At 39.2% G+C, this 25,819-nt stretch overlaps 1 long non-coding RNA gene across 1 annotated transcript; it reads left to right on the top strand.

Moving 5' to 3' along the window:
- The first annotated feature begins 811 nt into the window (after nt 1-811).
- Nucleotides 812-25,481, top strand: LOC120411930. Its single transcript, XR_005604521.1, has 4 exons — nt 812-1,060; nt 2,080-2,156; nt 14,325-14,407; nt 25,401-25,481. It is a non-coding gene; the product is annotated as an uncharacterized LOC120411930 (long non-coding RNA).
- The last annotated feature ends 338 nt before the right edge of the window (nt 25,482-25,819 follow it).

A 25,819-nucleotide genomic window follows, 5' to 3' on the forward strand; every position in this document is an offset into this window, starting at 1 on the left:
CACCTCTTGCTACATTATTCAGTGTTTTATTTCCTTCTTTACAATTTTTTTCTCAGTTACCTTCAGGAATATTGTGTTCCAAAAACACCAGCTACATTTTAATTTAGAGGATAACGCACATCCCTTGTGTTCCAGCTGAATAAAAGTTAAATTACTCTTATCATAAATGCTCTTCTTTTGCATTTATTTGTATCATTTTTGGTTTCTTGGTTGGTTTTTTTTAGATCTGCATACGTAATAGATTAATTTATGAGCATACTGGGACACAGCTCCAGAAGACATAAATCATACATCCTATTGAAATTGCAGCATGCTGTGTTTTATGCCATTTCGGAACTTAGCCACTGATTTTCTTGACTCATCTTCATCTACCAAAATATATGAGGAACCCAAACTTTTCTGTGGAAAGAATTTCATTCAATATTTGGTTTTCCGGGATTCTGAGTAATTTCTGTACAAGTACATTTATTTTATTCTTATTTAACCCAGTTACTCAGCTCTACTGATGGTTAGTAAAGCTTTCCCAATATTGTACATGAGTATCTGCTGCAAATTAAGCCAATTACACTTTATTCTACTTTCTGTGAGACATCTCATGACAGTCTTCTTCATAGCACCCTTTGCGTACTTGAAGTGTCATCACTTCCTTCCTGTTCTCCAAACTGTTAATCCTCTAACCATTTTGCTTGCTACACTTTTTATCCAAATCTTCTGATTATTCATTTATTCTTTTATTTGTGATTTTTAAGGTCTCTTCCAGTCCAAACCATTTATGATTCTCCCACAGGTTCTCTTAATTAAAGGGGGTACTGGAAGACTGCTCCAAAGTCACCACAAACACTTCTCTTCAATAAACACTAGCAGAACACAGTGAATCAGCTCTGATCAGATTGGAGCCAAGCTCCATTGTGTGTGTCTTGGAGGCAGACATCATCAGCAAAAATATACATATGGTGTGAAGGTTATTTCTGAACACTGCTGTATTTAACAGCAAATGAATGACACTGGACATCTACTTCAAATGTCTGGAGTACCAAATCTTTCTGAGACTTCACAACAAGTAAGTCATGCACAATGATTACTGATCTCCTTGAGGGATTGCAGGCCTGATCTCTTCATTTTTTTCTGGTGTAAATATTGCAGAATAAAATTTAGTATAAGGCTATGTACAAACTATTATAACTGGGTTTACAGAAGTAATTTAAATTGGATTGATTTAAGTCCTTTTAGCCTTGCAGAGATTATTTGTAAATGTTTCATGGGAAGGACAAATTATTTCAGAGGAATCTTGTGGTTTGTTTAATTTGGTCAAAAAAAATATTCCTATCTGTTAATATGTCTGAAGTAAGAAATTATGGAGTAAATTTGCAATGCCATTGAGCCTGAGTTTTCCTTTTCACTGCTACAAAGAAAACATGGGTGCAGATTTTATAGCAATCCATTTCACATTAACCAATTACTGAGGGAACATATTAATGCTGAGACATGCAATCAGGTGATTTGCCAGCATGAAAGAATAGCCAGGCAATTTTAAAATTGCAGCTCAACAGGACTGTAGAAGCATATAAAGACAACACAGGTTTTTTTCTGGCTTTGAAGAGACAGTAATCCAGATATTTACTTGTGAGAACCCTTCTTGGAGGGTGGATATGGAAAAGGCAAAGTAGTTGTATTCATTATATGTCGCAGTAAATGTCATTAAATGTAAGGCAGTCCAGTGTGCAAAAATATGTATGCCTTGAATATCTGAAAAGTTTATGCTTTAGCACATAATGCTATAAATAATGAGTGCTACCTGGGAATAAGCATCTCTTTTGAAAAAAAATACATCACGCAGATCATTGAATGTGAAAAAATTAAAATATTAAATAAATTAAAGGAGGAAATCAGAAACATAAGAAAGAAAAAGGGGGAAGGAGAGTACTAGATGGAGAAAGATGAAAATCCTAACTAAGCCTATTGCTTATCAGAGTGAGCCACTTAAAGTTATCCTCCCCTAGAACATATATTTTTCTGATATCTTCTCCCATTATTCACCAAAGAGACTTTAATAATATATACACTTGAACACTCCCACAGGGTAATACTTCCTTCTATTTTCACGCTGAGAAATTTCTTTGGTCACTCTTAGAACAAGGAACCTGTATTGTTACAAGGTAAGTCCTATGTTCCAAGTCTCTTAATTTAAAAAGTGGACTTTTTAAAAATCTCTGAATGACAGGCAAATGACAGAGTGGAATGAACCCTGGAATAATACCAGTAAGTACTAGACTCCTTTGAAGACTGCGTGTGGCACAGAGGCCACTGAAAGCAACTTATCTTCTCACTGACCACTGCCAGACTGGGCTTGGGCTGGACATTTCAGCTGGTTGCCCTGTTGTAGTTTTTGGGTTTTTCAGAGTATGATAAGAACAGAAGAGTAAAAGGCTGTCAGTGGCATGTTGGAAAACTTTTGTAGCTTATGTAGAATGGGCCCTGATAGAAGCAGAAGTCTCATGGACTTTCATAAATTATCAAGCAAATCTGTTTATTAGATAGGCATTGCACTATTTTTTTTATAAGGCTTTTTCTTCAAATATTTATTTCCCATATTTAACAACTTTTATTTGGTTTATTTAAAAAATAATCCTGCTCTTTGGAGCAAGTTATTCACTAAGTGAATTTTTTTCCTCCAAAGTCATCCAGCTTTGCACATAATTTAAAAGAAAATATTTTTTTTTCCAAAAGCCACAGGAAGTTCTAAATGCTTATTTAAAAGAGGGCAATGAACGCTTCCCAGTAGGATGTAAAAGTAAAATAAATACCATTCTCAGTCACATATTGTTCAGACAGACACAAAACAGATTATATGAGAGGCCGTGAGAAAACTCCCTTCATTAATGGGATGAGAAATTAAAATAGTTTGGATAGTATTATTGTAGTCCATTTGCTCATATTATTATAGTGCATTTGCTCAAGGCTGTTTTCATTATTTTCCAGATATACCTCTTTTGCCTTATGGTAGAACACTGAAGTACCTTTTTTCTCCCAAATAGTTTGAAAGGAAAATTTTTGTGTGAGTGTGATATTCTGAATTAGAAATATAGTAATATAGAGGATTTTTTGCCACTGTTCTTTATTAAGAATAAATTACAGCAGAAAAGACTTAGAAACACATTTCCCAAAATAAGTGTCAATGGTCAGAAATAATTATTTTCCTCCAATCCCAAACTTTTTAACCAAATTCTTCTTTTTGCATTTTAAAGATTCTTTTCACAAACTATTGTTTCAGTGGGTGCCTACGTTTAAAGGATGTTGCAAACTCCTTCATCTTATTGCACACAAGACATTTCCTTGCTTTATTTCAGTTGGTGTTGAATGGGACCATAAATAATTAGGTCAGTTTTGGGCATCAGCTCAGTTGTGCTTGTTCAGTGGAGCTGTGGGAAAATTCAGTACTTCTCAAATGAGACCACAGATCTGGATATAAACATATATTTGGGGAATTGTACTAGAAAATTTAAGCTACTGTGAAATCATGTATGAATAAAACATTACAGGAAGAATAAGCAGAAATTTAATGTACCGAAAAAGTGTTGGCTTGCATACACTTTAATAAAGATTTGTATTTTTATTTCCAAAGAACATGTTTAGAAGGACCACTAATTTCAATAATATGGATTTAGCCCAGATTAAAATTTTTTCCACTAATGATTAAGAAACCATTTCACATCTCCCAGCTCCAGTATACAATACCTTCTATTTCCTTGGCCTGACATCCTTCATGTAAAAGAATATTTTTGGAATAGCATGTAATATACTGTTGTGTGTTTGCGATGGTGAGTTTTATGTTATTACTGTAGGCAAAGTACCAGGCACTTATGGGGAAAACACGTTCAGTGAATTAGCTAGACAGAATGCACAGGCTTCTTGGCAGCTTTACTCTTTCACTTCTTGCTTTTCAATGTACTAGGAGTACTTCTAAATATCAAGTAGAAAAAGTTTTTATGCCAGGAAACATATTTCTGCCACCTAAAAAGTGGAAGCAATAGAAAATGAAGGCTGTAAACATTTTAGGTTTTGACTGAAGTGTTTCTTATCAGGTATTTATCTAGTAACATGAAAACAAGGCTTATTTGTCATTTCAGTTCTCTAGGAGCCATTGTAAAAATCTTAATATTAAAACTCTGTATGTTTAAGTGACATTTGAAAGGCTGATTTTTGAGTTCCATCCTTGCGACCTTTTAGGAATATGTCCTTTGTTTGCACTTAGCAGCACACATGGAAAGACAGGGATATTGACAAAGGCAACAACTAGAAAACAGCAAAAAATCCCTGGCCCTGAGTAACATTCTTGGCATATGACTTGTCTTTCAAAAATGGGTCATTTCTGCCTTTGCATTGTTCACTCTCAGGGATTTTAAAATATATTGATGGTCGTTGCAATTTCTGCAGGAGGTAACATTCAGAAATTTAAACCAACTTCCATGTGTATATAAGTTCAGTAAAAACAAATACAGAAAACAAAAGAAAAATAATATACAACATGTTTGAATACTCAAAAATATTTTGCCCTTATACACACCTAAATATAGTGCTAACTCAGAACTCAGTCCTGGTTAAATACCTTTTAATTCCCATAGGTGTGTGCAATTTCCAGCTTATATTTGTTCATACAGGGATTTCTATAGACAGGTGCTGAATCTTAGGAACAACTTCACATTTTCTAAATATGCTTACAGCTGTTTGAGATTTTGGATATGATTCATGGAGACAGGCAACTCCTAGGATCCCACAGAAAAAATATTGCTTGCATTACTCTGGGTTAAAATTACACCCTATAATATGGTCATAAATATTAGTCAATCCACTCACTGTAAATATTAGGTAACATACTGGTTTTGACATGCACATTCATATTTCTTGATCCACCTTGTAGATATGTCCAAGTGTGGACACGAAATGAAATTGAAATTATTAGCAGGGAATCATTTTCTTCTCCTAAACACTAAAACATAACCCACATGTTATTAGATATATTGTCTGAAATATTAGCTCATTACTGAAAAAACCTGCTGGACCATATCTGTTCAAATCTGAAAACAAGGACATTTTCCTGGGGCTTGCTGATGATTTCCCAGCAGCTGAGTGCACCTTTCAATGGACGCTTTCTCTTTATTTTACTTAAAAGCCATTGAATCATTCTTCAGATTGCTGTGACCACATCAGTGTAGGTTTAAAAAAGGTGGTCTGAGCGAGGAATTGCATTTGCATCCAGGTCTTTAACAAATAAATACTCCAGCTCTTTGCTGCTGCTACAGATCGGAACTGTCAAGATGTATCTTAATACTGAGGCATTTTATTTTTGACAAAATTTGGCCAGTAGCAATATTTTACCCAAGTCTCTTTCAACTGATAAAATGATGAAAGTTGAAACTGTAAGAGCTATGGTCCTTCCCAAAAAATGGATTTCCTGGTTGCACAAGGAGTGGATGAAGAAGTCTGATTCGAGGCCCGTTGGGGTCTGCCCCCGGAGCAGTGCTGATGGCCTGTGGTGGGGCACCCCTCAGAGGGCAGCCCCTCTGTGCAGGGTGTGCATTCCTCTGCGGGGTGTGCGGGCCTGCCTGGGGTCACCTGAGCCAAACCTGCACCTACAGAAGGTGAATGAAGTGGAGATTGTGCCCTCACAGCTGCTCGTGGTGCAGGGCACTGCCAGGGGCTGAGCCACCATCCCCAGCACTCTGGGGTCCCTTCACATCTGCAGTGAAGTGCAAGCCACGTTCCCAAAGGACTACAGCCCAATTCATCAGGAATGGGCCATCAGGAAGTCTTTGTATTTATTTCAGTTGGGCAACAACTGCTTTTTTACAACTATTTCAGAATATAGCTTCCTTATTAGGCCATCCAAAAAATTAACAGATAAAGAATGTGGAAAACCAAACAGAAGGCTGCAAACTATTTGTGATTTCATGAAATATATGATTTGCCTGCTGATAAATGTTACAGACAGTAACATGCCTGTTTTAACACCATTAGAACTGCAAATATGCTACCTTTATAAATGTCCTTTGGAAGTGTTTTGCTGCTAAATTCTACTGAGCCTTCATAAACATCACTTGGAAACAGATAAAAAAGGAAAGTGTTTGGGTTTGCTAACTAAAATCATGTTAGCATTCTGTATGCTTCCTTAAAATTAATTAATCAACAGACAGCTGAAAAGCTAAGAGCAAAGATAAAAAATTGGGAGTGATTAACAGAAAGCAAATGAAAGGCAGTTTTAGGCATCTCTGCTACAGACAGTCATAAAATACTACTTGTACTACAACAGTTCCTTAAATATTTGGTAGAATAGAGCAATTTATGCATAAGAGAGTATAAGTATAGCTGCAGTCAGGAAACTGTAAAACTAGAAAAAAATTAATTTAAATTGAAACCAGAAGTATGGAGACATCCTATTTTCCTTTTTTCTAGTGGAGGGTTGTTTTTTCATATATGCATATCAGCAGGGAACCTTGGCCTCTCCATGGGTGTAGGGGTCTGCACCTTCTTGTCATTTTTAGGCCAGTTGCAAAGAAAGTGAACTGGCCCTGCTGCCCACGCTGCTTTGGATGCAGCTCAGGACACATTTGGCTCTCTGGGCTGTGGGTGCACATGGCTGGGTCATGTCTATTCTCTCATCCACCAGCATCCCCAAGTCCTTCTGGGCAGGGCTGTTCTCCATCTGTTCATCCCCTAATCTGGGCTGATACCAGGGGGTGCCCCAACCCAGGTGCAGCACCTTGCACTTGGTCTTGTTGCACCTCATGAGATTCCCATAGACCCATTTCTTGAGCTTGTCCAGGTCCCTCTGGATGGCATCTCCTGTTCTTCAGGCGTGTCAACAGCACCACTCAGCTTGGTGTCACCACAATCTTCCTGAGGGTGCACTCAATCCTTTTGTCTATGACATTAATGAAGATATTAAGTAACACTGGTCCCAGTATGGACCCCTGAGGGACACCACTTGTCACTGATGCCCATGTCTCTGAGCCACTGATCATTACCCTCTGGATGCAACCATCCATCTACTTTCTTATCCATCTAAGAGGCCACTCATAGAATCCATTACTCTCCAATTTAGAGGGAGGGATGATGGGGGAGGAAAATGTCAAAGACTTTACAGAAGTCCCAATAAACGACACCCTCATCCTCTCCCTTGTCCACTGATGGGGTCACTCAATCACAGAATACCACTGGGTTGGTCAGACAGGACTTGCCCTTGATGAATCTGTGCTGGCTGTCTTGAATCATTTTCTGGAAGCTGAGTAGAGTTCAAATGAATGTTGCCTCTCTAAGACCAACATTTTTCCTTATTTTGGGAATGTGAAGCATTTGTAGTAGTTAATGTAGTGAAACAGTTCTTGCTGTGATGAGTTCCAAATGAATATAGTGATCAGAGGTTCAGATTGTTCCTTGTCAAGAAAGGAGTTAAGATAATAGTACTCTCCAAACACAAGAGGCTAAGTTTGGGCCTCAAAAGGAAACAGAACTTGCATTCCTGTGAGAAAAACAAACAAACAAACTTATTAAAAATACTTTTGTCACAGCAAAAGTGCTTCTTGCAAGTAAGGCCAAGGGCATCTTTGAGCCTATAGGAGGAAGAGAATGCCAGCAGCAGTGACAGCCACTCTACAGGCCCCCTAATGCATCACTTCTGAAGAGTCAACTTAGTTTCCTTCCCATGTATTTCAGATTTCACATCTAATTTCATAACACTTTTTCTTTTCAGAAAAGCAACATAGTATTTTTTTAAAAACTATCTGAACTGAGGACAAAATGGCAGCCTTAATTATGAATGTTCTGCCTGGTTTTTTGGTTCAAAATACTTCCTGATGAAGTTTAAAGACATTTTGTGCCTCAATAACATGAGTACAATTTTCATTGTTTTGAATGACTTAGATGTCAGAGGATGGTCTGAGCATCTGTAATTTGAAGACCATATGTGAAAACATTCTCTAAGGAGTAATATCATATCTTTAGGCAAGAAGGTCATTTAAAATGAAACTTTCAGCTAATTCTTGCATACTAGTAGTAGTCAGATCTCAAGACAGTAAGTAGACATGAAGGCAGAAAGTCCAGTAAAAACAGCAGAATAGGCACAAGTTCTTTGTAAACCCAGTATTATCCAAAGCCAAAGGAAAAATATACTGCTCTCACTACTCATGCAGCATTTCAACTCTTAAAAAAGAAAAATAGTACTTTGGTTTAGATGCTGCACTATCATCAAACAGCTGGGTTTGCAAGGTTTTTTATACTGAAGATAAAGAGGGAAGTATCTGCTGCTCTTTTTAGGAACTCCCTCTTTTCTGCTGTTTGCCTAAGTACAGTTACTGAACAGCAAGTTCTCCAAAGGAATGAGGTTTTGGATGGAAAACCATTGAAAAATAAAGTCATGGTTAATATATCAAGTGAAAAGACAAAAAAACCCCAAACTTTTTGCAAAGGCAAAACATTATGAGGAATTCCTATTCAATTGGTCTCAAGCTAGTGAAATTTATTCTTCTCAAGCCTGAATTTGAACTCATTATGTTACAAACCTTGTTCTAAGAAGGGACAATTGTGGTAGAAGGGATCAAATCACTGACACAGAAACAGGTTGTTGACCCTCCAAACAAACCAGGAACCTGTTACTGTGACTTGAAGAGGAGGAGGAAGAAGAGTAGGGTAAGATGAAGTAGCTGCCATGTGGCAGAGTGTCACCCTCCAGGAGTGTGAAGAAATTATGAGAGGTGTTTGTGGAGAGTGGGTCCTCTAAAGGCACCAGAAGCCCTCTGCTGCATTATATCCATGAGACTCACAGAGCCATACTCAAAAATTGTATTAAATATGTATAGTTGTTAGATGCTAACAGACAAGAGTTACCAGCTGACTTCACAAGGCTTCTGGATGCTACATGGTTAAGTGAGAACTCGTATCATATTAAGAAAAAACAGCCATATATAAAAAAAAAAAGCATAAATAATTCCCTCTAAAAATGCTGTCTACCTTCACATGTACCAGTATGGCAATGGTCACAAGACGTGTGCTTGAAGAACATTTGCCATGTATAGAATGTTGCTTTTCAGTGCCAGAGATCTTTAGTCCGTCTTTAAAATCCCATTAAAATTTTTCCAAACAATGGTGCAGAAAAGTGCAGAAATGGTGTAGGAAAAACAGAGGAGAGAAAATGAGGCAAGGATTCCTAAACAGAGACACAAGGACAAATTATTTTACTTCTTGAATTTTTAATTAAATTAAAACTTTTTATACTAGCAAAAACCATTTTCCTGTCCTGTCAGCTATAAGTGCCATTCTTGTTGATTGGATTGTAGGAGGAGGGTATTAGTTTGCCAGACAATATTCAGTCTTCTTGCATTTACTAACTTGTTTGATTACTTTCTTAACATGTTCTACCAAAATCAGGTCTCTAAAATAACTCGTTTTAGCTTCAAATATTACTTTAAAATGCAAATGTATGGAAAAAATTTCCAGTCTACTTTTACCACCTTTTGATCAGAAGAGGAATTTTGAAATATATTTCCAAGTATCAAAAAATGAACTTTTATATAAGGATTAAGTGAAGAAAATATGAGGAAGTTTTCTTCTTTTTTTTTTTTTTTTTGGCTCTTCAAAGCATTTTGCCACTCATAAGGATAGTGGTCACACATATCTGAACATTTTTGGCAAAGCTGCCTGCTACAAGCTGCATAATTTCTGCAATGCTCTTCCATCCTCAACTGATTATTCCAATTTGTGTTATTTCTGAGTGCATTGTTACCATGGTTTCTTTTTTTCCACTTGTGTTGCTGTGTGACTACATAGACACAAGTAACAGGCACACTGCTTACACTGTTGAATCACATTTAAATAATCACATTTTAAAGTGTACTGCAAACTATCTTTGCAAGCAGTACAGTAGAGGAAAAAATGCCAAGCCAAAAGCCTTCTCAAGTCTTTCAAAACAAGATGCAGAAGAAAATCTTTTGTAAAAAAAAAGCTGACATAGGAATTCTAACAAGTAGCTCTGCCAAAGAGTTCCTCTTATAAAACTGAAATACTTAAACTGCTTAGTTAAAAGAGGAGAAATTATCAGACATACAGAATTCTAATTATTCTATTATTGTAGCTTATAGCATGCATCTTAAACAGTAGAAAATTGAGGTGTGTTCCTGAGACAGGGTTCCCAAACGCAGCCTAGCATGATGACCTACAGAGTAGTAATGTGGCTCCCACCAGTTCCTGGGGGAAGGCAGTGAGGACACTAACCTAGATGTGGAGCAGATACTGGTTTCTATTTAGCATCCAGAATGTACACTTTTAACACAGAGAAGCAGAAGGGGGACCCCATCTCCCTGAGAAGGTGTATGATCTTCTCAGTGGTACTTGTATTCACTGAGCTCTCATAGCTTCCCCAAGCCACTAAAAATAGTTTACTGAGAAACTAGAGTAGCTCCAAATCAGTTTTTCTGGTTGGGAAAAGCTGTAAGTAACACCCCAGAAATCAGGAAGTCTTGAACCCAGGCTGGGTTTCCCAAAAACACTGGAAGGCCTTTTCCTAAATCATAGTTGAGTTTTGGCATGACCTAAACTTTGAGAAATCATTTTAGGAATTTTAGATTTTTCATCTACAGTCATTTAGGGTGCTGCCAATGACAGGGAAACCAGTGTGAATGTCCCCTATATTTCCTTCTCTGCACTTCCAAGATCACTGTTATATTCAGAACAAAGATTAAAATCATTAGCTTTTCTCTCAAATGCTATTTGTGGTAGTTTCAGGGAGATATTTGACAACTTAACACTAAGACCACAAGCCCTACAACTGAGGAGACAGGAGCACAGGAGAGGAATTAATGACCAAAGGCAGTACACAAGAAGAGGGATGTTCCCATGCTGGTTTTGCAGCTGTAGCCACCATCTCATGAAGCTATTGACTCGTTTCCTTAGTAAACTTTGCCCTTAATGCTGTCTATTCCTGTTCAAATTTCTCAGAGCACAGACGCTGCCATGCCCCATGACATATTTTGGTACGGAGCAAGTCTCTTCTCTGCTCTCTACATGTTGTCACTGTTAATTAAAAGAATAAGATAACCTTTTCTTCCCACAGCCAAAGCAAGAATGTGTCCTACAGCTGCTGATATTCCAGTTTAATCAAAAAAGCATACACACCACCAGTTTAGTCCATGTTCTTTCCATTAGTGCACAAACCATCTGTCACTCAAACACCGAAGTTTGCTCTCAAAAATCTCTGGAATTCCCATCTGCCATGTCCACAAGTATGAAAGCTAAATTTCTCAGTCACAGCTGCAGGATAATTTTCAGCAGTTTTATCATAAATTCGTAGATGTTAGAAACAATTCATGCCCTGAAAATGGAAATTATTTTAAGCAAGATTTGTGAGATTTGAGAGATAATACAGCTAAAGGTAATTCTATTAATTGCATAACCTTTGGGTTTAACATGATGGAAGTAGAAGAATTTAGTCATAAGTGCCTCATAGGGACAATATGGTCACAGTTTGCCTTTTTGCCCCTTCTCTCTAATTCAATTCCTAGTTCTAATTTCAATATTAATGTATTAAATCAATGTGATAGCATCACTGATTCTTGGGGTGTTCCTGCACAGGGCCAGGAGTTGGACCTGATGATCCTGATGGGTCCATTCCAACTCAGCATATTCTGTGACTCTGTGATTCTCCCAAATATACCAGGCACCATAATTGTATGCTATTACAGCACTGGAGCACTGTACTGCTTTTCTCATGGAACTTGGCAACAGAGGTGCTGTGTGACACACGTGTCAGCCAGTGAGCCCTATAAATCCCAATAGCATTGTCTGGACCTTTTGGTGAATACAACCCTCTCTTGAAAACTGAGAAGATCACTAGACTGTTCTGTAGGAGTGAAGTCGTCACCAAACCCGGGTTTCCATGGTTAAAAAAAATATTTACAGTTCATTTGCCTATATTCAAATATACTACTTCTTCCCAACCACTAAGAGATTCTGAACTGATTTATAATTTTTTCTACGAACTCCCAAAAACTGCAACAATAGATCTATTAAGAGAAGGGAAATGGTGGAAAGTGAACTTCCACATTAAGAAATACACTTCAAAAATGATATTTTCCATTATTTCCTCACATCTAACTGTGCTAGCTATCAATAAGACACCCAAGGGGATTCTGGAACTGAAAAAATTAAAAAGATTGATTTCTTGTTTATTGATTCGTGGTTTATTTATGTGTTAACAATGGAGAATGAATACACATTAACATCAGAAGGCAGCCCTGGAAGAATCACAGCTGCAGATTGCTGCTAAAAGCATCTACTCTAAACAGAAAAGATAGGCTCCTGAATGGGTTTAAAAACAAAAACATTACCCCTGGAGTGGCAGCAGACCTTAGACCAGTGATAGTGTCAGAGAGAGAAGTGATACCTGGGAGAAAAACACTAAGTAAAAGCAAAGATAAGAAGAAAGGGGACATTGAAAAGAAGAGGGGATAATGAAACAGTGTTAGAGGAGAGGCAGCTGTTTCTTAGGTGGAGGCAAGTTAACGGTAGTTACAGGTCCAAATCTCCCCTAGGTAGGAACATCTCCAATCCTCACAGGACCCTCCTTGGGCTGCATCTGGAGCTGCGCTTGTTGCTGAAGTTTCTGGCTAGATCTTGCCTCTGAATTTCACCCTGGAGGATGGGTAGGAAAGGAAGAAGATGACCTGAATTTTAGGTTTCCCAAAAGTCTCTTTTGCATGGTTCTAGGGTCAGAAAGATACTTGGGAATTCAAGAGTTAACAGTTGGGCCCTGTCATATCCCTTCTCCTCCAGGAGAGCTGCCCATGCCATCTGGTAGAAATGTGGTTTCTACCTCACACAAAGTCTCTCTCTCACCACACAGTTACTACAAGGCCTGTTTATTCCACTGCTGTAGCATATTCCCTCCTTTGCAGTTTTCTGTTCCCACCCATCATTTATTCATAACAGATGACATTGTTGCTGGAAAAATGTATTGTGAAGGTGTTTTCAGCCTTTGTAAAAACTCTAAAATATGTGCAGAAAGTCCATTATTAGCCTAGGTTTGTATAAAGCCTTCCCTCCCTCTTTTATTGTTTCCTTTTGGTATCCTTCCATGTAGCAAAGTCTACATACACATAACCCAAATATTTAGGACCCAAAGCTCTCAAATGCAATCCATGCCTGTTCATTTTCTTTACAGAGAGTAAGGCTGTGATTAGACATGAAATAACTGTAGATAATAAATCTGGTCCCAAGGACTGAGTAATCTTATTACAAGTGGGAAATGACGGTTTATTCATCAACATGTGGAGTGCCTTAAAAGTGCTGTAATAGCCAAGCTAATGTAGAGAGGCAGGGAAAGTCTGCTTGAAGAAAAGAAGGAACCTCTGGTGATGTTTTACATATGTAGAGACTTATGCTGGAAAAAAGAATAATGTACCTTATGTCCACTCTGGAAAATAGGCTAATTATGAAAATATTTGGGATGTGAGGCCTGCATAAATGCTTCCCAGTAATACATCAGGTTTGTTTTAATGTTCTTAAAAGAGGCAAGAAGATACGTTGTATGTGGTGGAAAGGAGATATAAATTCACTTGGAAGTGCATTTTCTTTCTGCTTGGAAAACCTCATGGTGGGGTGTCAGTCTGGTGTCATGTGAAATGCAAGATTTACTTCCAAAAGGGTTTTCTTTTGAGCTAGTTGTGGTGTGCTAGTACAATTCAGTTTGGGACAAAAGGAAATCTGTGCAATTTTCCAGAGAAAGAATCAATTTTTCTCCAAAGCTCTTTTCTTTTTTGCATGATTCAATACAATGCCTATAATGACAGCTGTTTCCACTGGGATGGGGGCTGCAATATCAGTCGAAAAGAACTTGTAACTGTTGACACTCAGCATGATTTTAAGAACCTTGATTGCCAAACTAGAATGCTTAATTATCACATTTTTTCTTTTTTCATCTGTGAAGTGTGTGTGCAATTTTTTAATTCACACAATGAAATCTGAACAAAAACTAGACCTTAAGCTGTCCTTTGTGGGGTTTTGTTGGTTTTTAAAATGACTGGCTGTGGAGGAGTGTTTGCTTTAGGGGTCAGAGGTGGTATTCATTCATCAACAGTGCAGGAATTGAAATGAAAATTTTATTGGAAAATAAAGCACCATGAACATTTCTCTCAGAGCTAAATTAAATGTCGGCTTTATACCTGTCAGCCTACATTTTTCATTCAGTAATCACAAAGATGTTCTGAAAGCTGCTAGTATTTGAGCTAGTTTCTAAGCCTTGAACATTTGAACTGTTCTTCGTTCTGGCAAAATGGAAGAAACCATTGAGCTCCTTCCCAGAAAAAGATGACTGGCACCCTCAAAGCCAGAGCTCCAGATGTCTGCAATGCCTCAGCAGAGGGTGAGTAACACTGGGAAAATTGTCTCCACAAACTGATGAGAGTACAGAATTGGGTGGTTTTTGGGTTGAAATTGGCTGATTTGTCAGAATGAGATAGAAATTAAAAATACAAGCTCTACAGTTTGCAAAAATCAGTCTAATTTTATGAACTTTCAAGGTAAGTATGAAACCTTCATTCCTCTGTAGCAAGGAGCAAAATTCTGAATTACTTCTAGTACAGAAAGTTATCACCCTAATATTTGATAAAAATACATATTAAAAAATAAAAATAATGTAGCAGTGGTAAGGCAAATACCAAAGAAAAATAATCACCAGAAAAATGATTTAATAGTTTCAGCAAATTGGCATCAAACTAAGAATCGACCAAGACAGTGTTTTAATAGCTTTCCATTAAGCAAAGAATACGGGACATTTAAAACCAGGGAAGGAGACAAGACAATGTCACCACCGTGACAGTTCTGAGACTTGTCAGTAAGTTTCAGATGAAGCAGAAAAAAGCAACTCGAGGGACCTTCTAACTTTCATCTCATGTTGTAGACTAGATGATTGAGCTAATACTGCCCTGAGGCTGCTTACAGCACCCTGATGAATGCAGCAGTAGTTCAGAAATTTAGAAGGTGTTTTGTTTAGTGGTTTGTTAGCAGCATGCTGAACCAGTACAGAATACAGAAGGATATGCTGGCAATCACAAGTATGAATCTCTTGTTTACGAAATAGAAAAAGATGCTATAAATAAATGTCTGAGAAGCCCTGGTACTTACTGCTTAAATGCTTGAGCTGGTCTAGGCAATAAATAAATAAATATTGTTACTCTTTTCCAAGCTGGTGGGTAGAATGCTCTCGCAATGTTTCCAGTACTTTATGCCTATGGCTTGGTCATAGACCACAAGTAAAACTTTTCCATGAGCAGTTTGGAATTTCCACTTCCGCACAAAATTGGGAAATGCAGTCATCATTAGCACAGGAGGAAAAAAAGGAGTTTCAAGAAACTTCTGTCAAACTCCTGCACCACAAAATTGTCTTTGAGTTATTTTGTTTTTACACGGTGTGTGTCTCCTGTAGCACTCCTTAACTTGTAACTGCAACTACAAGAGCACAGCACCATCCACAATGTGACAAACCCGAGGACTTCAATCCAGATAGGATCTAGAGCATTCATGAAAAGAAAATGTCTGGGGCTGTTGCACAGAGGTCCCACAGGACCTCAGAAAGTGAAGTAATGGTGGAATGATCAAAGTGGAGTCTGCGTGGGGAGCGGAGGGCAGCATGTGAGAAAGATGGGACAGCTACAGTGACAGAGCAGGAACAGGGAAGGTCTTGTTTCATCTGGCATCAGAGCTACCCATGGGAGCTTTGGTCAGGCTTCTTGGACAGCCAGGGCAGGGAGAGAGAGGTTTTTCTCCTTCTGCCTGCTTCTCCCCATTTGATTTGCTATACCCAGTTCCCATGATGCATGGATGAAACAGAGGAAGCAATAGCCTGTGTGGGCACCACAGGACTGCAAGGCAACTGCTCCCTGCTCTTGGCACACCTACAGCAAGCTTCACCTACACCACGTACCATGGGCAGCTGAGCTACTGTGCTGCTGGCACTCCCTCTGATGACCATCCTGACTGCTCTGAGCATCATGGCCTCCATGGCTTCCTCCCTTTCTCTTCTTAGTGTCAGGTGGAATGACATCTTCCAGCACTGGCAGGTTTTGGGGGCTGTCCCTGTAATACTTTCTTGAGACAACGTCTTAGAAGCAGGTGGTTGGAAGGTACCTCAAGAGGGCAGATGTTCAGCTCGTGTTTGGGGGCAGCTTCAAGCATACCTACACCATACAGACATCTGAACATTTGGATGAACATATCTTAGTGTTTAAAGGGATTCTGAAATTTCTCTAAGTAATCATACAAATTCTCAATTAATGACTGATCTAAATCTGTCTTGATGCAAAATAAGCCAGTTTGTGCACATCCTATTCCCTGTGATGCAGGAACATAATCAGTCACTGTTTTCTGTGTAGCTGTCTTGGCACACTTGTTATCTTTTGCTTTTTCAACTTCTTATTTCCAGACTAAACAAACCCAGTTTTCTCGTATTTTCCACATAAGTCTCATTTTCTGACTGTCTGTTTAATAGAAGACCACAGACCGGCTTATGGGCTTAATTTTGAAATCCAGGACTGAGCTTCTATTATCTATATGCTAGAAATAACAAGGTAATATCAAACACTGCAAGACAAGTGACAGAAATTTCAGAAAGGAGTTTCATATCTTGCTAGCATCTAAAAAGCCCTTATGTGCAAAGGGATTTAGTGCTCTGAATAGTTTCAAGCAGGTAAGTGGTGAATATACCAGGGAACTTTGGAACCAGCATGTTTACTATTGTGAAAAATAATCTCTCTTCCCAGAATCCTTTCTCTCTCTCTCTAGAGCTCTCCAGACAATTTCAATTGCATGAAGTAAGGGAAACTTATGTCTGAAAGCAGCAAACTGAAAAGATACATGATCTCATAAGTTCCTACTCAATCTGTCCCAGTGTTTCACATATTACAGCAAATCTCTTGCTCGGCATTTACAAGAGATACTTCACACTTTGTGGCACAATTGCACTTGTTGCTTTACCTTGGGTGGTGCTTGTCATTGATGCTGCAACTACTGTCAACAGTTAACTGTACTGATATTGTAGAGCATTTTCTGTTTCATAGTTCCAATCAGGATGTGTAATTTTACCCATTTGAGATCACCTTTCACCCATTTTTTGATCTTGCTCTTGCCTAGAAACCATGAGCACCAAACAGCAAGTGTGCCCATGTTGGCAAGAGTGGGCAGGAGCCTTCTCAGGGACCTGTCAGCGTAGCTCTGCAGCAACTCCTTGCAGAGGCAGGGCTGATCCAGCCAGCTCTGCTGGGCGAGTCGTGAAAATGGCAGCTCGCAGTGAAACTCTTCCAATCCACAGCCCAGCATGCGGTGTCTCCAGAAGCTTGCCACGGACAGGCTGTTTCTCAGAGTTTGCCAGAGAGCTTCCCCCAGCATGAGTGGAGCCTCTCACTGAATAGGGACACTGAGAGGAGCCAAGTGGGGAGCCACAGTCCCCTCCCTCCTCTGTGGCTTGCTCCACTGACAGCTCCACCAGTGCCACAATGACAGCAAGATGAGACGACGTTTGCCTGTCAGCCCCAGATCAGCACAGTGGAGAGGGATAAAAGGATCCTCCGAGTGTGACAGAAAGGCATTTTCTAAACCCATCACAGACTGGGAACAGCAGGTTAGTGAGGAGGTGCTACTGCCATCTTTTACTGACATATGATCACGCTAAGTCCTGGAGGGAAATGCCAAGGATAACATACTAGATGTCTTAAGAGACTTGCAAGGGAAAGAGATGTCTGATCCAGAAAACGTCATGAACCTTCTTAACAGAGTTTCCACCTTGTGCTGCATTAAAAAGCAAGTATGGAGCTCCATGTACTGTTGGGCCAAGCACTGTTCCTACTCCAGAGTGCTTAGTGAGCTGAAGGAGAAATCCCTGCTCTCACTGGATGAAAATCACGTGTTTCTCCCAGGTTTTAAGCACCTTCCACCACAGTTAATTCTGTGTTCCTTCAGAGGTCAGGGCGCTAATCTAATCTTTCTAAGGCAACATGGTTGCTACTGGGAGACCTAATTACCTCTACTCCTTCCAGTTTACATTTTACTGTGATGAGGGGTTAGGAAAACAGGGAAATGCCTACATTTTGTACTTTCTAACAAGGTTTTTGAGGTAAATCACAAACATGTAGGTAGTAGTATAGTATAGCAAATTAAGAGGCTTGGAAGAGAAGAGTAATTTGGGGCTGCCACACTTCTTTTCAGCCCTGATGTACAGGTGTCTGTGCTAAGTGATGTACTCAAGATGTGTTGGATCTACTTACTATGCACATTTTACAATATTAGCTTTGGCAGAGTGCATCTGATGATTTGAGGACAATGACGATGAGCATAATTGCTCACCTAGGAAGCAGATACAAAGTCAGTCCAGAGCTTTTCAGACCCATGGGGTTGCACCATGTAGTTGCTTAGAAACATACCTGAGATTTTGGATGTATGGCAGCCTGGATGGAGTTTCTGAATGAGAGCAACCACATCTCATCTGCAGGCACAATCAAACAGCTGTTTATCTGATAGCAAATCTGTACAACCCATACAAATACTTCCAGAAAATTTCATGTTTGATTAAAAATTGATATTGAAGAGAAAATACAAATAGATGGTCTCTCTCCTTCTTCATCTTTCCTTCCCTCCAAACAAGTTACCTGCAATTTGCCTATTTTTTTTCAGTTGTTTCCTCCATCTCCCCCTTACCTTCCTTTGTTCCATCTCTTCTTGTGCTATTAACTCTGCTGAAACCAGCTAGCATGTAACAGGAGGTTGTTCTTTTCAGCATCCTCTGTTGTAGAAGATGCTAGAAATAAGAGACATTTTAAGGTTTTCCTGGATTGTGGAACTGTCATTCAAGCAGGTCATGTCTAGGACATCACTAAAATGAAATCCTGCAGTTTTTTCAGACAGTTTTCTTTTTTGGCTTGGTTTATCTGATCCATGCACCTCCAAGGGCTTTCTCTTCTCAGAATATGTCATCTAGGCCACCAGCATTCTTCCAGTTGTCCATGCCTTACCTTTAAATGACCTCTTTTTCTAAAGATTAAATCCATATGATCTTTCTTTCTTTGTTTCTTACCTTGTTTTTCTCCAGTTTCTGACAAAACTGGAGACAGGAGGAGGGCACTGTTGACCCTTGACCAGTTTCTGTAACTCAGAACACATCTGGGAAGGAAGAGCAGAGTGATCTCTGGTCCCAGCCACATCTGACATTCCCCTACCTCCCTCGCCTGTTTCCTTCCTCCTTCTGCTGCCCTGAACTCCCAGACCCCTCCTTTACCCTTTAGCTGCTCCCTGACTTTTAATTCTTTTTGTTATTCTCCATCTCTGCGCAGTTCCTCCTTCTTTCCCAAAATTGCTGCTGGATATTCACCCAACACTTCCCATCCAGCACATACGTCTTGCACTTTCTTTTCACAACCAGCTTCTAGTTAGCTGGAAGACTCTGATTACATTTTTTCAATGCACATATATCCCCTTCAGCAGAGCTGCATTTTAGTGAAACGCCTGCAGACATTTCTCAAATTTCAGTCAAGAGCAAGGTTCAGATTTATATTGCTTGGGTGTGACATGGAATCAGCAACCAAAGTATGTTCCCTTGAGCAATTAAGTTCATATAACCCCTGGCTCATGGGCAGATATTTGCTGGGATATTCTGCCTGCCTGCCAGTGCTCGCTTTAATTCATCTAGTGCCTTACAGCTAAGCATAACTCTCAGCAAAGACTAATCTCTTTCCGTTTTTTCTTCTTTTGTTTATTCTTGCCTTTTTTTTTTTTAATTTAACAAAAAATGGCTTTCCTTGTCTTGTTTTTCACGGAAGCAGCAGCTTTGCAGTGAGCATCTGAGAGTTCCTGGGGTAGGAGTGAAGCCAGGCTTTGCTCTGTGGGCAGTTACATAGCGATTCGCATGTAGACACAGCAACAGGTTTCATGGTATTTTATCCAGAAAGTTGTATCTTAAGAAACTTTTGCTTATTGAACCAGGTCTAGACCACAAAACCAATCTTGCATCATGAGAAATTCTAGACAAGACCAGAAAGAGTTTATGGTCTTACATGAAAAAAACCCAACTTGCAGACGTAAGGAGTTCTCCACCTTAGTTACAACAAAACTGGCAATGTACTATAATAAAACACTTGAGGGCTCTGGCAATCACAAAGCAGAAACATAAATGCAGTCCTGCTTTTCTAACATAAGCACTATAAAAACAGTTCTACTGTAATGGGTAAAAGAGCTGTTAGATGAGAGCATCTTTGATTAAGAAATCTTAGACCACATCAGACTACCCTATTGTCTCTTAACAACTACTTTCGGAAAAATTACAACATGGACTGGTCATGCCAAGTAGGACACTTTAAGATGACCAGCCACTATCACTGCCTTCCCTTTGTGATCTGGGACTGGGAAGATCAGCTTCAAGAGAGTCCTCGCTCTTTCTTCTTAATGACTCACAGATGACTTTGCTGGCATTTCCTGCAGCTCCTCCCAGAAGAAGTTTATGAAGTGTTTAGGGTTCAATTATTGCTGAATCAGTGCATCTTCATTCAACAGGAAAAGAGAAATGCACTTCCATTATCATCTTGCACTGAGATTAATTAAAAACAGCGCTTCAGCTGGTTGCAGTCTGTTTGCCAGTTGTATTTTGTCACATTTTGCAGTGATATCTGAAAGCAGTGGTTCTGCTCATGTGTTTCTACACATGTATATGTATTCTGGGGCCTCATTCCCTCATGTCCTATAATTCACCCAAACATTGGTATCAAGGACAATGTATCCAGCCATCTTTCCACAGCAGATGTGATCTCATTTCTAAAAGAGGTCAGGAAAACCTTGCTGCAAAAGAGCAGGTCCTGATATTCTTATTTCACAGTTGTGGCACCTCAGCTACTTTCAGAAAGCCACCTCCAGTATTGTCCTCAAATGGGACTGTCTGGTTTGGAATATTCTTGAATACTTCCTGTTAAATGGTAATCCAGAAATAAAATCAAAAAACCAAAATTTTCACCACATATATTTTTCAGGGCTACACTCTGAGGTTTTTTCAGAAATATCAAGCTGCCACAGTGCTGTGGTAGTTTTTTCAGAGGTCCTACATAAGAACCAAAACCCCTGCTTGTACAGTCCCCCCACTGCCTTCTATCTGGTTTTCTTGATTGTTCTTGGACATTTGAAAATGCCTGCTGAAACTTTAATTACAACTGCAGTAAATGTTAAAGACTTCTGCAGTTAAATTGCTCACATAGCACTGATTTTGTTTTGGTTTTTTTAATATGAAAACAATCTATATTCCACAGCCAATTATATCTGCCTTAAATAAAGTTCAGAGCAGAGAAAGACCTTGATCACTGATGGTATTTAACTCCCTTTAAGCAGCCAAATCACAGAAGTACAGAGGTAGATAAAGAAAGGCTACTGGTAATCCACAAAAATGTTGAAAATGAATGCTTAGTCGGCCCATCAGTCTAGTATCTGTCCATAGTTCATGTCATAGAGTTAAAGGCTGCAGCTTGCTGTTTCTCCAGAGTGCTGGTTTTACACAGGAGACAGTGGTGAAGGTTACTCAAAATGCAGACCCTCCCTTCAAAGACAATCCTACTGATTTTTATCCTGAGAGGGGTTGATCAGCCCCGGTTTGACAGTGGGGAAAATCTTCTACCATCCAAGCTCATATGATGGAAGGTATGAAGAGCATTAAGGGAGTGGCTTCAAGAATGAAACTGCAAGAGATCAAAAGAACACCGTTTGTATTTGTCTTTAGTTGAGACTTGACTTGGATACCGCTAACAGAACTGCTTTGATCTAGAATCTTTTATTACTGCAGAGAACAAATGCAAGGAAGAAAATATTCATTTTAATTACTTTTCTCTGTTCCTCTCCCCTGCCCCAGGAAAGTGAACAATCCTGATTGTGATGTAGTTCTGGAAGTGAAGCTGTGTACTGTATTTCCAAGTTCCTTTTTTAAACTATATTTCTAGCAACCAGCCACAAAAGTTATAGATTGTTAAAAAAACCCTGGGTTTGGGCTCATGCTAAAATGAAAGACTGATTCTCTAGAAATCCCTGAGGCAAAGCAAACTGTGCCAAGCATAATTTTACATCCTTGCTGATTGTCCTCTTTGTTCAGTGCAGTCATTCATTTGCTCTATCACATGCTCCAAATTGTAAGAACAGTATAAATAACATTTATCAGAACACTTCTGGCCTGTGACTGCCAATGACTATGTGGGTTTCTCTGGAAGTTTCCATACTTTTTTTCTTCTCTGCTCCAAAAGACATTGCCTGCTTCTATTTTTGAAAGGAACTGAAGTGTTATTCCTGTAATTGCAGAGATGATTACTGTGTAATTAATACTTTATCTTTCTTCTTATGCACAAAGATATCTGGAACATATATGTATATATTTTTTTTTTTGTTAAGGATGGCTTTAACTGGCCAGCAAATCTAAGTAGGAGCCACCTGATTTTCCAGGGATTTGAGCAACACAAACTTGTATTTGAGGCTTTGAATGGGATAGGGCTGAGGCAGATCCTCTACTCCACCCACTTTATAACTATGATTTATTAGCAAATTTTTTCCAGTAAAGCTTCTACTGCAGGTCAGAAGGTATCCTTTTTTAGTTTTAGAAATTCCAAAAAATATACCCTTTAGCCTCAGTGAGACAGAAGACAGAGTAAGAGATGCAAGATGCTTCCATCAGGGCCACAACATCATTATACTTTAAATTACTTAAAAGGGAAAAAGAAAGCAGCTCTTAAAATAAAGCCATACAGGCTTTCTTCTAGTACTAGGAATGAGCTGGATAAAAAATCCAGAGAGGAACTTGATTTCTTTTACATTTGGAAGCCCCAGTGGTTCTACAAAACCTTGACCTCTTACAATCTTCTGTCCAAGTTTTCTTATTTACTCATCTCTGTCCTTTCTGTGATAGCTGTCACCCTTCAATAAAGTGCGATCTTTTCCGGATTAAAACTATTGGCCTGAAGACTCCCATAAAGTAGGTCTTTTGAGTGATGATCCGTGGTGTCATGTAATCTCATATTCAGATACAAACAAAGTAGCAAATAAGCAAAGGAACAAGAACATTTTATGTTTTTAAGGTGTAACAGAGGAATAAATAACATGTAGTTTCACTATGTCTACTTTAGTGTTTGGATCAGCTGCTGCCAGAGTAGGAGCACAACATTCAGGGCAGCTCTATCCCAGAGCAGGTAACAAGATGACAGGGCACATGGGCCAACAACCATACAGGAACTTCCATTTTTAAAACCATGACTGAGAGGGAGGAGTCTTCACAAACACTTGGTTCTAATTCACTCCATTTTGGTTCAGACACTGGCCAACTGTACTACTCAATTTTCTTCTTATTCTGGTTCTGACAGCCACAGACTCCCTCAGTAAATGCCAAACAGGAACTGTGATGTAACTAATAAAGTCTGAGTCTTCATTCTTTCCGTGCTGTTTATGTAGTGGACTTTTGAATAAATTCAATTTAAAATAAAGCTCCATGGATTGATCTTGGCAGTTAATCACAGGATGTGAGCAAGAAGGGAGCTTCTACTTCACATTTCTTTAGTTGCTGAATCCTATTTCCTAACAACTGTTCTTCTACTACTGCCAAAGTCCTGAAGCAGATCTCTCTGAAGAAAATATCTCTACATGGATTTGGGGGGAAATGGGCTTCTTTTCCTCACTATGATATTGAGGTTATATCACTGTACATAAGAGAAAGACTGAAGTCACTCCAGAGTTATAAGGGGCCCTGCAAAACAATTTACAATGATATTAACCCATGGAATTCTTTCTGGCAGCTGTTTCTATGGAGAACTCTCAACAAAGAGAAAGGAAACATGAAGAATTTGGGGCAAGTTTTACTCTGTCATATTTGAGTTTAGACTTGCAGATTTTTGTGCTTTTCCAAATAGAGTTTGATGGCATCACTAATGTGTAGCATAACAGGAGACAGAGACCAGCTGTGCTTTGAGAGTTAATCCCATAAACTGCTTCCAGAGAAGGTCACATTCAGAACCCTGAGGGCTTCCAATCTGTTCAGACTTGAAAGGTATGTCAAGGAGGAATTGACTTTAAATCATCCAATTTTAGCATGCAGTTGGGCCCCAGCACTGTGAATCCCCCAAGCACACAACAAAACACCAGAGGTCTCGAATTTTGCCTCTCCAGGAGGATATATGTAATAACCAGAGATACACAACACTTAGTGATTTATTTGACACAGTACCTCCTATGACCTTTAAGATAAAAAGGTGCATTTCCTCTCACAACAGTTGTATTGCTTGCAGTACAGTACTGTGTACAGCATGTAGGGCTCTGATTTAACTCCCATGCTCTGAGTGTTTTAAGGCAAAATGTCTCTAAAACTGCTGGACAAGAGTTCACATCGTTTCCACACACATATTAAAATAAAGAGGGGAGGGAAGGGAAGGGAAGGGAAGGGAAGGGAAGGGAAGGGAAGGGAAGGGAAGGGAAGGGAAGGGAAGGGAAGGGAAGGGAAGGGAAGGGAAGGGAAGGGAAGGGAAGGGAAGGGAAGGGAAGGGAAGGGAAGGGAAGGGAAGGGAAGGGAAGGGAAGGGAAGGGAAGGGAAATTGAAAGTTCATTAGAATATTATAACTGTATAGTAAAAAGCAGCTGTCAATACAAGATCTAGGATCATTTTACTCAATAAAGGCATATGTAGAAATCCAAGGAAGTGTCATACAGCCCCTCTTTTTACTTGCTTTTAGATTGCCTAGAATTTTAGCAATCGTCGCTTAGTAACCAAGGTAAAATATCCAGAAAATTCAGTAAAGTTCATTCTTTCTAAGGTTGTGATGTGCTGCTTATTAACAGATAGTCCATCTCATTTAAACCAGAGGGAAACTATTAGTAAAAAGATACTTCTCTATTAATCAAAATGAGACACCATTTCACGAGGACTGATAAAAATACGACTTCCATCACAGACAGCGAAATATGACTGGGGAACTGTCCCAGAAAAACTCCACTGTTCTGAATGAGATATAATTCATTCTTTTATTATTCCTTTTTAACACCTGAGTTGCCCCAAAACAGAACAAGAAACTTCATGTGGGGTGTTTGAAAATCTTGTCTTATGCATAATTGCTTTTCACAAAGACCGACAGACCTTGTTCATAAGTTACACAATTACAAGTTACAGTGCTAAGGGGAAAGGACTTTCATTTCATCTAACTTCCTTTATCTATGAGTGAAGCATCCAAAGTAGTCAGATATCTATGCAACCTTTCTAGTGCATGGAGAGGGTTAGGCTGTTATAGGAAGTGATTCACCCTGTTAATCATACAGACCTATATTAAGATGATTCAATGACCATGTTGCTATGCAACTTCTTTCCACAGGCCACAGAAGAAGCCTAGATGGATAGCTGAGATTGGATATTTAAGATCCACAAACCAAATCCCTAAGGTACTGGAAACCCTTTAAAATCTGTCCTTTGCACCATCTTGCCATCCCACCCAGCATGGCAGTGTTAAGCTCTGAGGAACAGTCACTATTTTAACATCAATACCTTGCACCCAGGTCCCACACCGCCCCCCCGCCCCCATTCACATAGTGTTTCTTCCACTTGCTGTACCCACTCAGTGGCAAGAACTAGGCCTTCACCAATTTATAAAAGGAAGGCAGTAATTATACATCTCACGTGTCCAGGATTTCCATCCTTTACATATATATAGCCAGGGTATACAGTGTAGTTAGGGTAAGGACAGTATCTGAACAAGTATTTTTACTTAGGGTGAGGCTAAGTAGCGTGACGCTA

This window comes from Corvus cornix, chromosome 1A, assembly GCF_000738735.6.
Source record: "Corvus cornix cornix isolate S_Up_H32 chromosome 1A, ASM73873v5, whole genome shotgun sequence".
Taxonomy (NCBI): Eukaryota; Metazoa; Chordata; class Aves; order Passeriformes; family Corvidae; genus Corvus; species Corvus cornix.